The 9356-nt window shown below is 39.4% G+C and overlaps 1 protein-coding gene across 1 annotated transcript in view; it reads left to right on the forward strand.

Moving 5' to 3' along the window:
• LOC108572324 (serine/threonine-protein kinase N1-like) overlaps positions 1 to 9356 on the forward strand; it is a 93555-nt gene that overhangs the window by 25531 nt on the left and 58668 nt on the right. The window lies entirely within an intron of this gene.

The following is a 9356-nucleotide window of genomic DNA, read 5'->3' on the forward strand; positions in this document are numbered from 1 at the left end:
TTTTGCTGTCTCTAAATGTCACTCTTACGTTTACGGAACGGTAAAAACTAGTGATTTTTAATTCTTTTAACTATGACGCTGGCTTCGAAAAAATCTGAAAAAATTATGAGTTAATAAACATGACAGGCAGCTTCCACTGTAAATATATAAATGTTGTCATTTGATAACTTCGATAAAAAATTGACAGTTTAAATGTTTAATTTTTGAAAAATAGGTTTTTCATTTAAGAAATCTGTAAAAATTCTCAGATATATAACACTCTGGCTATAATAACTCAGATTTTTTCTCATAATTTTTTATCGAATAGAATAGAAGAAATCAAGTATGAAATGAAAATGATATTTAGCTCGATAATTAGGAGCTCTTTCAATTGACGTATCACATGTTTCATGTGGTTTAGGGGCACTTTTACCATGCTTATTCGACTAAACCCTTTTGGCTGAAAGTGAAATTTTTTGGTATCTTTAAAATTTTTTTCGAGCTTTGAAAGTTCATTATTTCTCACTTTAAATAATTTTCGTTGATAATCTTTTGAGAATTAATTAAGGCTTCCTTTATATATAATTTTACCTATAAATTGGAATTTCTAGGGCCTGATTTAATGTCCAGTGGTTAAAGGTTATTGAATACCATCTTTTAGGGCTTCACAGGCACGGTTTGTGGCACAACCTTTCTTTATTACTTGCATGTGTCGAAGTTCAGCATACCGAGAGAAGGCAAATTGTTTTGTTACCTTTTAGAATATTCGTGCCTTCTCGTGCTCAATAGCTTAAGGACATGCCATAAACCACGGGTTTCCGAAGGGTACATTTTTTGTAACGGTCCGCGAACCGATTAGTCACCCAACGGAAATCCCGCACGGTTGCCGATGTCGCCCATTTCCACCTTTACTGTCTCCCACCCTTCCAAGGCAAAGCGCGCTTAGGGCGCACTGAAAGGACGTTGGCGACATAATTAGACACGCTGATTGGTTTTTAAAATTATTCACGATCAGCGTGTATTTCGAAGGAAGTGTCGGAAGGAGCGTCAAACGCTCGCTTCGGACGAACAGATACCAAAGTGACTCGTTAGAGGACGGACGAACAGAAATTAGCAATCTACACTTCGTTCAAAATTAGAATAACCTCCCTCTCGGACCGATTCTCGTCCGTTCTGCGCATAGACAGAGAGCAGAGGGTAAGACGGAGAAAAACGTAGGCGGTTAAGTGGGGGTTTGAACGTTCTGGTGGTTCTAGCCCTGCCTTAGGCACGTCCCATGCGCGAAACGAGGTTACTCTTATTTTGAACAGCGTATATAAAGCTTTCTGCGCAGAGTATCATGATTGTTATTGTACCTGGGAATTTTAGCAAGCTTAATGCACCACTGTTATAAATTCCGTTTGTTCGATTCCTACTGTATACAATTTAATAACTCTGATGCAACTAAATTTCGTACTGTACATTTATAATTGACTATAATTTAGCAATTCCAACATTCCAAACGTATAAATCCCATTAAAGTACCATTATATGTACAACTAATTGGCTTCATTACCACAACGTGAAACTCGTTCTGCTGGTTTACATTCGCAAAATACTTTATAGAAATTCTGTGTATCGTATAAACAAAAATATGTGATTGCTTCTCTCTGTACGATGAATTTACTGTATTTGTAAAGTTATTCTTATTACTGGGAAATATATCTCGAGTTAATAATATTCTTCTGTTCATGTGTGAACGAATTTGATGAATATTTTAATTCCTGGAGGATCCATTTTTTATTAATTTAAAAACATTCTTTTCCTCCCTAAATACTTTTGGTTTATTTCAGTTATTTTTACAAAATGCCAGAAGATACCCTAGTATTTCACTTGTGATCGCTTAATAGAATATCAAAAAATGATCCACCCTGATATGAAAAAGAAGAAGAAACGAAAGAAATTCAGAAGTAAATAAAAAAATATATCCTATTAACATGTAAAATATTTGCTTGAATTTCCTCTGACGATTCCCTCAAAATACCGATCAAATATTCACCCCAACATTAAAAAAGAAAGAAAGAAAAGAAACCATTACCTCTAACAGGTGCCCTTAAAATACTATAAAACATCCATTCTACAACCATCCAATAATTCCACCAAAAAAAAAGCTGAACAATTTATCATCCATTATTATTGCTCGAAACCTCGAAAATCCGCTTACTCATGCAACGAAGAACACGAGAAGAGAGGATCGCCAAACGAAACAGTTATTCCAGTTGCACAGTTCCGCGAGACGCGCGAAAGCGGAAGGATCGATAATAATGTCTCGCGATACATCGCGGTAGCCGCGTTCGAATCATTTATAAAGCTTGCCCCGCGAAACGTGTCGTGGCTAGCCGCGAACGGTGAATTATGAAGCGAGAGTAGAAGGCCTGGACGAGCCGCGTCGCGACGCATTGAATTATCGTTCCGTTAAACGCGATACATCACGCGTCGGTATTTCGCGTCGAGACGCCGTCGCGATGGTGGTCCACGATGAGTAAAAGCGTGCGACAGAATTTCGTCGAGGAGTCCCGGCAGCTGCGTGAGTAATCGTCGCGTGATGATTAACGCGAGCATGCTCGCACGGAATTTGTCAAATTTTGGTTTCGAGTTGTAATTCGTCGCGATAAAGGGTGGATTCACGTGTCTCGCGGGTATTTATACGACTCGTTTCTTGTACCGAGTGGAGGATATTGCTCTAATGTTGCAAATTTTTGTAGAATTTTGAGTATTTCCGATGAACATTTTGTACTAACTTGGAAAATGTTGTAAGGCAGAAAAATATGCATTTGAGAAAAAGAATTACTTATTTGCAATTTTTCTAACCATTTTGGAACACTATAAGTAGATTAACCCTTTGGACTCCTTTGTCGAGTGTGACTCGATATCAGTTTTATTCACAGGTATGAACGAAGTAATTTTTAAATTGTCAGTTCAAATATGTATTATATTTTTCTATATTCTTTTTACCTGGATGAGCAATAGGTACACATACGTATGACCCTTAATGCTATTTTCAATATAATTAGTAAAAAAATTGTTTAAATTGGTTCCTATCAACCAAATAAAATTCTTAAAATAATAGGGAGTTGTTGAAAAGAAAATTTGGAGTTCAACGGGTTAAACGTATACAGTAAAACATGCAACGATTTATTTCTCGCGATTTCGTGGCTTCAAATGAATTTGTTTATCGAGAATCGGTAGATATCGTTGGCTATAGCTCGCGTCGATTTCTTAGCCGCTCAAGGCCCCCTTCCCCCACCCCCACTGCGCCGAGTAGCGTAGGGAGTAGACTCGAGAGAAACGTTTTGTTTTTCAGCGAGGAGAAACGTATCATCGCGGGTGAACGCACACGTATCTTCGTTTGACCCGGTTTACAATGTTACTTTCGTTAGCTAAGCGGCGTGTATTCCATTTCTGCCTCAAGGACATTCCTTCTGGCTTGTCCGTTCATGTACCGTAGCCTCGGCAGAGATAGTATCACGCCGTCGGGGGTTACGCGATACATGGTTATCGAAGTTGGCCGGATGTCGATGGTTTTAATCACGGGACGAACACTGGCCGACGATGGGACAAATGGAAAAATGGGACAGGATACACGGATGTCACTGTTTCTGTTTTTTTTTTTTGCTTCTTCACCCTACCTCTTTGTCCCTGTATTCTGTCAACTCCTTCTGTCTCTCTGCATCGGCCTATCTTTGACTTTATTGCATTTTGATTTTGGTACACTCGATATTTACGTGTTTCTCTATTTCGATATTTCTGTTTCTTTACATTTCGATGTTTCTGTGTTTTCGTGCTTTGATGTTTCGTTATTTCAATACTTCGATATACGCGAATTTTTGGGTTGACCAATATTTCTGTATTTCATTGCTTCGATGACTCGATATTTCGGTACATCAATAACTCCATATTTCGATAAATCAATAATAACTCGATAGTTTCCTAAACTCGGTTGTTCGGTAGATCGATAGTTCGATATATCGATATTTTCATGTTTCAGTAATATTTTTACATTTTTACTCACGTGGATATATTTCTGCACTCTCTTGCACTATCATATTTTTGCAGTGCTATACATTTTACGTTTGCCTTTCTACCTCGTTATATCTGTTATTCCCTCTCTATTCTTTCCCCCGCGTATCTATTTAGCTATCTCCACATAACCCAGCCTCCAGCACCTCTGTTCCTCTTTGCTTACACCCGTCAACGTCCGCTTCGTCGAGTCTGCATTGGCTCTCGCGGTGCTTCCGGCTCGCTGGACCGCGTTAAAGGGAGCTTTTCACCGACGTGCTCGTTCATACGCGATGTAATCCTAGTCGAGTTACGCTCGATACATCACCGCTCTTTTTCCCTTCTCTTTCCTCCTTTTATTCCTGGCCCATGAATTGTCACGTCGAGCTTGTCTTCCTAGATGTGCGGTTGATTGAGACGAATCGATAGGTTTGACCAGTAAAGTCTAGTTCCCTGTTCTTGTGTAACATCAGCCTCTCGTATTTCATCGAAGCGGATAAATCAAGCGAACGAAAGGTTGGAGATAGTTGCTAAAATTTTTCTGGTTAAGGACTTCTCTGGATATGTATATCGGGTCATCCCATAAATCGTGTCTCCTCTCATCGCAGTTTATATGAACATCCGTATCTTGTTTCGGCGAACTGTTTATGAAAACTTCTCCCTATGCTTTTCAAGAGGTATCCTCTTGTCAGTCTAAAACGTGCATTCGAAACATTCAGAACGATACCTTCCGTTTAAGAAAATTCAAACAACGAGAGTCGACGAAATTCATTTTCGGCATTGTATGCTGTATGAATTTAAAAAAGGCAGTACAGTGAAAAACGCCGTTAAAAATATTTGTGACGTGTACGGTAAAGATGTTTTAAGTGTAAGAAAATGTCAAAGGTGGTTTTCCAAATTTCGAAATGGGGTTTTGAATGTTTCCGATAAACCAGTCTTTTAATTCAAAACCTCGAGAATTTTTTGAAAATGGAATTAAGCGGTTGCTTGAGAGATGGGAGAACGTCACTGTTGAGCCGCGTCCTTTGGACAGCCCTTGATGTACCGTAACGGTACATCAGAGGACCACCGCGGAACAATGGCCGAGCATCGCCTTTCGCGACCATCGACGGGCAGACGAACCGGCAACGGTTTTTTGGGAAAAACCCCGATTTTCGCCCCTTCTGCCTTTGTCTCCGACAGCACACGTACCACGCACACGATTAACCAATTACCCCACCGGAAACCTTTTCCACCTCATTTTCTTGGCCAATCACATGCATTCCCATGACACCCGCGTCTTGGAGTCATCCGCGTGCAGGGAGAGGGACACTCGATTCCGAGGGCAGTTACAAGTCGTCCTTCACCAGTTACAATTCATCCACCACGAGTCACAAGTCAACCATATTCACATCAGGCATTTTCACTCATACAGTAGAAAATAAAGATTTCAGTAAAGGGCAGACAAGTGTAATTCAGTACACCTATAACCAGGCCGAAGTGATTAATTTCACAACGGTCAGCGTCCCTACAGCAACGGCAGAAGCATTCTGAGACGGGTCTTACAACCCCGCCGTATTCCATACGAGAACACACGGTGTGCGGGATGCAACAGTCACTGAAAACGATGAACAATACGTCGACGATTAAAAGTGAATGTAATATTATTTTATACTTCAACTCACCGCCAAAAAACGACACGACTTATGGAACAACCTAATATGTGTGAAAGAGGAAAAGACGTACCAGAGAGGAAACTAGGAGAAGGGATAAATGATTAAATATGAGAATATAAGTAATCGTAGTTAATTGGGAAATATATGGGAAATAGAGGAAGTGTTGACAAAGTGCGAAGATTGTGACGGTTGAAATAGGTTTGTTTATGAAACGTACACCTTCGTCTTAAGAAACAGAATCTAGGAAACGAACTCGACCTGATTTTCAGCGTGAACACGGACAGAGCATCATAGACAAGAGCTCTAGGCGCCATGGAATACGTGTACGACTTTGGAGTGACAACAGTGCCAACATATTAATCAAGCCGCCTTAAGTTTGTTCGTTATATCTGGATTACACTCTGTCGTCGCATTTCAGAGATTTCTGTACGCAGAAAAGTTCGGAAAAATTGAAACATCTCTATTTTAGAATCTCTAATCTCATATTTTCCTTATTGTAAGGCGTTGTGCGACGCGCCTAGGCAAAGACCGCGGGACCCGAGCCGCAGGGGCCCTAGACAAGGAGCAGCGCAGGCTGCACCCCCCACCACACGGCTTGCGGGGCCCTAACGGCCGAAGAAGCGTATAAAAACGGGAAAAAGGGCAGCGGCCCACACATTATTGTACCCAACCATCGACCAGCGACCAGCTGTCTTTAACTGTTTAACTGCGAAATCTACATTGCCGTTCAGAAATATCAGGACACCCGGTATGTTCGTGCAGAAAGTATCGCATGATTTAACTCTAATAGTGCCTATCGAAAGAATTGTATAGTTGGGGCCACGATATAGCGAGGTCGTAAATTAAACTCTCAAGAATCGGCATCGATTGATGTTGCGGCACTCAAGGCCGTGTGTTGCAGTCTGTTTGAGGGTTCCAACAATAAACGAATGGTAGCATATGATTTGGTACTTCAAGTAGAAAATGGTATTTCATTTACAAATGGAAAATATGTTAATATTAAAGCTACACAATCCTTTTGCATTTTCTATCTGCATCTTGTAACCGTACTTCCAAATGCGGCTTTTCCCAGAAGAAAAAAACCCTAAATTGTCCTAGCTGAACTCAATTTTCAGTAAATATATTAGAATCAGTTTGACTTTCGCTGGATAGAAGAATTCTTTGTACGGTCCTGACCATGGTTTCAAGTACTTATCTGCTCGTTGTCCTGACAATGGTTTCAAGTACTTGATCTGCTCGTATCTCTGTCAATTTTCGGGTCCCGGCAGCTAAAACATGTTTACTTTGACGTCTGACCGATTTTACGACCTCGCTATATCGTGGCCCCGACTATACCTAAGCGAAGAATACCGAACCAGTTTGATGTAATTTGGTAAGGTTTGAGAAAAAAATCATAAAAAAGAAAGTATGAATGATATTTACAAAATCGTAAAAGGAACATATTACGAAATAAAGGGAGAATAAATGAATGCCAATTGTATTTCAATATTTGTTGAAAATCATACTAATAATACTTATTGAAAATCATTAGGAAAAATGGAAAAATCAGTTTTCTTTTACAAAGAGTATTTGCTAAGCCCTTGTAATTCTTTACTCTTACATTATTGTATCCGTATTATTTTTCAAATTGGAATATAGCAAATTTCAGTGCTCGAGAAAAATTGTAAAATGTGTGATACCAGTGAGATTTTGAAATTTTCAGTTGCAGAGTCTTGTGCAAGTGACGTGGTGCAAATGATTATTCGCAAAGTTGTTTAACAAAAATGTATTTATTTAACCGATAATACTTACACTAATTTTAGATGTAAGGCGATACGATGCGCGTAGAAAGGAAGTCTACCACAAAAGGCCCCGTGCCTTTTTCGGGGCTCCCTTAAGCAGCCCCTTTTCCCTGGGAAAGTCCCAGGATGTGGGAGCGCGGGCCTGCATTGCCGAGGCAATACTCTTGTCCTCGAGGACGAAGAAACTCGGAGATGTTTGGAAAAACATCTCTCGATACTTCGCCTCGAGGGCCAAGAGTCGCCAGGCCTAAGTGCGTGGCCTCCCCGTGGCGGTCGCCACAGTCTCTATTTTACTTATTGTATCCACATTGCTCCTCAAATTGGAATATAGCAAATTTCAGTGCTCAATAAAAATTTGAAAATGTGGGAAATCAGGCAGATTTGGAAATTTTCAGGTTCTAAAGACTCTATCTTGATACATAATATATATAAATCTTTATTTTCGGTTTCACAGCCAAGAAATAGGGACTTGGTTTACATTTGCTTCTCTTATTTCATTCATTCTTCCCGCTCATTCCGTTCACTCATTCATTCATTCTTTTTTCTTTTAACTAATTTAACTAATTTATTTTAATTTAATTTCAGCCTTAATCTTTGGTTTTGTTCTTTTCTATTGCCTGTTTTTTCTCGCTATTTGTCGTTCTATCTTTATCGTCCTCAACCACTTTTCTGCCTTCTCATCTTTTCTTCCGCTCAACACCTCCTCATCTTGATACATAATAAAATTTGCGAAATCGGTAAAATTTTGAAATTTTTCTTTATTGTAATACTTCCGAAGAATTTCCGAAACTTCCAAATCTTCAAAAAAAAAGGGGAAAAAAATACTAATAGAACGAAAATATAATTACATCGATTCCTTTCGTTAATTCACCAGGGATGATGCATTTTGAAGTAAACGGATTTATTATCGGAGGCGGTGTTCTCTCGCGTGAAATCCGCTGTACGAAGCCGTAAAACGAATAAAACCGTCGATAAACCGGCGCGTGTTAACACGGGTGGCCGCGTTAAAAGAGCGTGAAAGAAATTTAAACACCCTTCACAAGCCAGTGGGCTGGATCGTCTAAAAGTGAATAACGCGGTCGCGAGCGCATAATTCAATGAAATTTACGAGGTAACGTTAGCAAAACCAGGTGGATTCTCGTGCCTGATCTAGATTACGCGTCAAGATCGAGCTGTGAATACGCGGAAGTTTCGCGGATTTGCATCTTGCGTGACAGCTTATGTGAGAATTCCACCGCAATTTCCTTTCCCGAGCGCGTTGTTTCGAAACTTGTGGACCGTGTATCGCGGTCTGCAATCGTCTAAACGATTAATAACTTCCTCTTTACGACGCAAACACGCTCGGCTTTTGATTGAAATCATCTAATCTCTCGTTCATCGTTTCACCAAACAGGTGTTTTTGCGTTGATAATTTTACTTGGGTTGTTCCGTTTTCTATTCGGTAGATCTTGCTGGAATTTCTCGAGTAAAACAAGGTGTAGAATGGTGTTCGAAATTTGGAGTTGATATTATTATTAGTTTGAAAAGTTGAATTTTCGTTCTATCTCCCTTTCTTTTTTATTTGATTTTTGGAGAATTCGTGTAAAGGGTAGAGTTGTGGTTGAAGTTTGGAATTGTTCTTATTAGTTGGAGAAGGTAGATTAATTTCGAAATAGGAAATTGCTAATTACAGTGGAGGACAAAAGTATTCATACACCCTATAAAATGGAATAACTTTTTCAAAATTGGGCAAAACGACTTGAGTTTTTTTTTTTTCAGAAGTTAGAAAGATTAGTTTACTAGATGACGTGTAAAAGAATTTTTGAAATGTAAAATGGAATAACTTTTTCAAAATTGGGCAAAACGACTTGAGTTTTTTTTTTTCAGAAGTTAGAAAGATTAGTTTACTAGATGACGTGTAAAA

This window comes from Habropoda laboriosa, unplaced genomic scaffold (genome assembly GCF_001263275.1).
Source record: "Habropoda laboriosa isolate 0110345459 unplaced genomic scaffold, ASM126327v1 scaffold65, whole genome shotgun sequence".
NCBI classification, from domain to species: Eukaryota; Metazoa; Arthropoda; class Insecta; order Hymenoptera; family Apidae; genus Habropoda; species Habropoda laboriosa.